The sequence below is a fragment of the Saccopteryx bilineata genome, chromosome 2 (assembly GCF_036850765.1).
Source record: "Saccopteryx bilineata isolate mSacBil1 chromosome 2, mSacBil1_pri_phased_curated, whole genome shotgun sequence".
In the NCBI taxonomy this organism is placed as follows: domain Eukaryota; kingdom Metazoa; phylum Chordata; class Mammalia; order Chiroptera; family Emballonuridae; genus Saccopteryx; species Saccopteryx bilineata.
The window spans coordinates 197,800,415-197,806,513 of NC_089491.1; positions in this window are offsets into that span (position 1 = coordinate 197,800,415).

Sequence of the window (6,099 nt, forward strand, 5' to 3'; positions counted from 1 at the left end):
TCCACACAGCGATCCTATTTCTTTTGATCAGATTATTTAATCCATTTACATTTAAGGTTATTATTGATATGTATTTATTTATTGCCATTTTATTCTTTAAAGTTGTATTTCTTTTGCTATATTTTTTCTCTTTTGATCTGTTTACAACAGGCCCCTTAACATTTCTTGCAACCTTAGTTTGGGTGTATTGAATTCCTTGAGTTTTTTTTGTTTTGTTTGTAAAGCTTTTTATTTCTCCTTCAATTTTAAATGATAGCCTTGCTGGATAAAGTAGTCTTAGTTGTAGGCTCTTGTTCTTCATTACTTTCAATATTTCTAGCCATTCCCTTCTGGCCTCAAGTGTTTCTGTTGAGAAGTTGGAAGTCATTTTTATGGGGGCTCCTTTGTAGGTGATATTCTTTTTTTCTGTAGCAGCGTTTAATATTTTCTCTTTATCACTTAGCTTTGGTATTTTAATTATGATGTTTATTAGTATTCATTTCTTTGGGTTTCTCCTTAATGGAGTTCTCTGTGCTTCCTGAACATGTGAGATGTTTTCCTGCTGTAATTGAGGGAAGTTTTTAGCTATGATATGCTTGAACAAAGTTTCTATCTCTTGTTCTTTCTCTTCTTCTTCAGGAACCCCTATGATACGGTTGTCATTTCTCTTCATGTTGTCACAGAGTCTCTTAGAGTTTACTCAGACTTTTTGAGTGTTTTTTCTTTTTTCTGCTCTGTTTCCATGCTTTTATTTATTGTGTCCTCTTACTTGCTGATTTGATTCTCAGCTTCATTCATCCTGCTTTGAATTTCTTTCCTTGTATTCTTTATTTCTAATATTGTACTTGTCATTTCTGACTGATTTTTTTATTTCAATGTCCTTTTTTATATTTGCTATCTCTTTATTTAGGTGTTCGTAACAACCATCTTTTGTTATTCTAATATCTGAGCATCCTAACAATTGTTATTTTAAACCCTGCATTTGGTAATTTGGTTATATCTGATTCATTCAGGTCCTTTTATGGGGTTTTCTCTTGGTTTATTTGTGTTGCATTTCTCTGCCTTCACATTTTTTCTGTGTAAAAGAAGGTCTTGGCCACTGGAGTCCACTGTTTGTGGCCTCTGTTCCCTAGGTATGTTCTGTCTGCTGGCCCACCATTCCCTCTGCTCTTGCTTCCTAGGGCATTTGGGTATGGGCCTTGCCTGTGCCTGCCCACTGGGACTTTTGCTGTAGTTTCCACCTTGCTTTCACGGAGTGTCTGCAATCATGTGCTTGGATGTACAAGCCTTGGTGGCCTTGGCCTTTGCCACGCCCTTGTGGGTGGTGTTATGCTCGGCCCTGAGGGCAGTGGCATGCACCTTTGCTCAGGTGTGGGTCTCCGCTTATTTCTGGGCTTCTGCCTTGCCCTTGCAGGAGGGGTCTGCTTGTGGGACGGCTGCAAGCCTTGGCTCTACAGGCCAGGTGGGACTGCGTGCCCATGCTTAGTAGTGGGACTTCACCCGTTCTTGGCTTTTTGTTCCACCCCCGTGGGAGAAGCTGTCTGCCAAGTCAGGTCACAAACCTCAGTTCCATAGGTGGGGCAAGGCTGTGCTCCTGTGCCCTTGCTCAAGGCCCAGTTTCCACCCCTTCCTGGGTTCCCTCCCTTCTCCTGCAGGCTGGATTACAGGCAGCCTGCAGCTGGGCTTGACCACTTTTGCATGCCCCCTCCTTCCCAGCCGGCAAAGACTGGGATCACACCTGGGCCCAGTCATGGCCTCCTGGCTTCTGCCCTTTCTTACAGAACCACGCTTCTGTGTCCCACTGCTGACCGGCCTCAGGCAAGCCCTCAGCCATGTGGTTGGGGGCACTGCAGCTCAGACCCTAAGACTCACTACTCTATTCCGAAAGCTCCCTCCTTCTAAGTGACTCTGCTCTGAGTGCCGTGGGAGAGCTTGTTTGGCTGGTGTCCTGCTTCCCTTTGCTGGTATTGCTGTTTCCATGGGAAATATTCACTTCAGATTTGGGGAGTGACTTTTCCCAGTGGTTAGGGTGGCTGTCTCCAAAAATATTTCTCCCTGTGCCTCCTAGATTACACTCTCTTCCTGTTATTCCAGTCCTCTCCTCTCTCCCCATCCCCCAGAGCCATGGGTGGGTGGTTGTGAGAGAGGTGTTCTGCGCAGTCCCTTTAAGAAGAATCCTGGGTCTGAGAAATCAGTCTCTTTCTTACAAACAGTATTCTGTCTTTTTTCCAGCTAAATTCTGTCTATACATTTCTTCTAGGTTCTGGGGCTGCAGGCTGGGGCTTTGGTCCTGGGACTCAGGACCCTCCCCTCTCTGCTAAACTCACTTCCCACCACGCGAGTCTCTCCCAGCTGCCATTCACTCCAGGGAGCTCGGCAGCCCTTTCTGCATTTCCACTTTTCCTACCAGTCTTCTCGTGACTTCTTCAGTGTTCCTTGGTTAAAGAGTCCTTAATTTAGTCCAAAGTTGGTTTTTCCAGATGATAGTTCTTAAAATTAGTTTGTAATCCACTTTAGTCCTGAGAGGTGGGAGTTAGTAAGTCCGCCTACTCCATCGCCATCTTGTCTTCTTGACTGTTTAGATCATAAATGGGTGGTGGATTTTATCAAATATTTTTTCTGCATCTATTGAAATTATCTTGTGGTTTTTCTCTTTCCTTTTGTTTATGTGATGAACCACATTGATTTGCAAATATTGTACCAGCCTTGCCTTCCTAGAATAAATCCTACTTGATCATGATGTATAATTTTTTTTTCATATATTGCTGGATTTGGTTTGCTAATATTTTTTTGAGGATTTAACATCTAAATTTATCAGGGATATTGGCCTATAATTTTCTTTCTTTGTGTTATCTTTATCTGGTTTTGGAGTCAGAATTATGCTCACCTCATAAAAGGAGCTTGGAAGTCTTTCTCTTGAATTTTTTGAAATAGCTTGAGAAGGATAGGAGTTAGTTCTGCTCTGAATATTTGGTAGAATTCACTTGTAAAGCCATCTGGCCCCAGGCTTTTGTTTGTTGGAAGTTTTTTTGTTTTGTTTTTTTGTATTTTTCTGAAGCTGGAAACAGGGAGAGACAGTCAGACAGACTCCCGCATGCGCCCGACCGGGATCCACCTGGCACATCCACCAGGGGCGCCGCTCTGCCCACCAGGGGGCGATGCTCTGCCCCTCTGGGGCATCACTCTGCCGTGACCAGAGCCACTCTAGCGCCTGGGGCAGAGGCCAAGGAGCCATCCCCAGCGCCCGGGCCATCTTTGCTCCAATGGAGCCTTGGCTGAGGGAGGGGAAGAGAGAGACAGAGAGGAAGGAGGGGGGTGGTGGAGAAGCACATGGGCGCTTCTCCTATGTGACCTGGCCGGGAATCAAACCCGGGTTTCCCGCACGCCAGGTCTACGCTCTACCGCTGAGCCAACCGGCCAGGGCCTGTTGGAAAATTTTTGATAACTGTTTCAATCTCATTTGTTGTAATTGGTTTGTTTAGGTTTTCTGATTCTTCCCGATTGATTTTTAAAAGACTATATGTTTTAAGAAATTTGTCCATTTCATCTAGGTTGTCTAATTTTTTGGCATACAGTTCTTCATAGTATTTTCTTACAATATTTTGTATTTCTGTTGTGTCAGTTGTTATTTCTCTACTCTCGTTTCTAATTTTATTTATTTGAGTACTCTCTCTTTTTTTCTTGGTGAGTCTGGCTAAAGGTTAATCAATCTTGTTTACCTTTTCAAAGAATGAGCTCCTGGTTTCATTGATCCTCTGTATTGTTTCTTTAGTCTCTATGTCATTTATTTCCACTCAGATATTTATTATTTTCTTCCTTCTACTACCTCTGGGCTTTACTTGCTGTTCTTATTCTAGTTTTTTTTAGATACCAGGTGAAGTTGTTTATTTGATCTTATTATAGCTTCTTAAGCTATAATTATAGCCTGTAATAGTATTAATATTCCTCTCAGTACTGCTTTTGCTGTGTCCCATAAATTTTGAGTTGTTGTATGCTTATATTCATTCGTTTCTAGGAATTTTTTTATATCTTCTTTGATCTCATTGTTAACCCATTCATTATTTAATAATATGCTATTCAGTTTCCAAGAGTTTGTATATTTCTCACTTTTTCTGTTCAGGTTGATTTTTAGTTTTATGCCACTGTGATCAGAGAAAATGCTTGATATTATTTCAATTTTTTAAAATTTGTTGAGACTGCTTTTGTGCCCTAACATGTGGTTTATCCTAGAGAATGTACCACGAGCACTTCAAAAGAATATATATTGTGCTGCTTTAGGGTGAAAGATTCTGAAAATATCTATTAAATTCAGTTAATCTAGTATGTCCTTTAAGTTTGCTATTTCTTTGTTAATTTTCTTTTTTGAGGATCTATTTAGTGATGTTAGTGGGGTATTAAAATCCCCTACTATTATAGTATTGCTGTTTATCTTGCCATTTATATTCATCAAAGTCTGCTTTATATATTTAGGTGCTGCTATATCAGGTGCATAGATTTTTACAATGGTTATATCTTCCTGTTGGATTACTCCCTTTATCATTATGTAGTGGCCTTTTTTATCTCTTACTATATTCTTTTTTTTAAGTCCATTTTGTTTGATATAAGTATTGCTACCCCAGCTTTTTTTAAATTTCCATTTTCATGAAATATTTTTTTCCATTCTTTTATCTTCAGTCTATTTGAATATTTTGTTTTGATGTTTGTTTCTTGTAGATAGCATATGTACAGGTCTTGTTTTCTTATCCATGCAGCTACTCTATGTCTTTTGATTGGATCTTTTAAACCATTTATATTTAAGGTTATTATTGATATGTAGTTGTTTATTGCGATTTTATTCTTTAAGGCTGTATTCCTTGTTTGGTATATTTTTTTCCATCTTTGATCTGTTTACAACAGGCCCCTTAACATTTCTTGCAGCATTGGTTTATTTGTAATGAATTTCTTGAGTTTATTTTTTATTTTTTTTTGTCTGGGAAAATTTTTATTTCTCCTTCGATTTTAAATGATAGCCTTGCTGAATAAAGTAGTCTTGGTTGTAGGCTCTTGTTCTGCATTACTTTGAATACTTTTTGCCATTCATTTCTGGCCTGACGTATTTCCATTCAGAGTTAAATTTCATCCTTATGATGGCTCCTTTGTCGGTGATAGCCTTTTTTTTCTCTAGTAGCTTTTAATATTTTTCTCTATCTCTTAGCTTTGTTATTTTAGTTATGATATGTCTCGGTGTAGATTTCTTTGGGTTCCTATTTAATGGAATTCTCTGTGCTTTTTGATCTTGTGTGACTTTTTCCTGCATCAATTTAGGGATGTTTTCAGCTATGATTTGATTGAACAAAATCTGTATCCCTTGTTCTTTCTCTTCTTCTTTAGGAATTCATATGATGTAGATGTTATTTCTCTTCATGTTATCTCAGAGTTCTCTTAGAATTTCCTCAGACTTTTTGAGTCTCTTTCTTTCTGCTGCTCTGCTTCCATGCTTTCACTTATCTTGTGTTCTTCCTCCCTGATTCAATCCTTAGCTTAATCTATCCTGCTTTTATTTCCTTCCAATGTTGTCTTCATTTCCGATATTGTATTTTTCATTTTTGACTGATTTTTTTTTATTATTTCAATATCTTTTTTTACACTTGCTATCTCTTTATTTTGATGTTGTTTTGTCCATCTATTATTGTTCTAAGATCTTTGAGCATCCTAACTCATTATTTTAAACTGTGCATCCAATAATTTGGTTATATATGACTCATTCAAGTCCTTTTTTAGGTATTTTTCTTGATTCATTTGGGTTGAATTTTTCTGCCTTCCCATTCTGTCTATATATAAAAAGGATGTGGTCACTGGAGTTCAATGGGTGTTGTCTCTGTGTTCCCTAGGTGTGGTCTGTCTGCAGGTTTGCCACTCCTTCTGCCCCTGCCTTGGGCATTTGCCTATGGGCATTGCCTGTGCCTGCCTGCTGTGACAGTCACTACAGTTTTCATCTTTTCTCCATGGGTGGGGCTATGTTAAGGTTCTCAGTCCACAAGTCTCAGCTGGCCTCGGCCTTTGCCCCTCTCCTGCAGGTGGGACTGTGTGCTGTGACTGGGCCGCAAGCCTATGTACCACAGGCAGGGCTGTACCCCTATG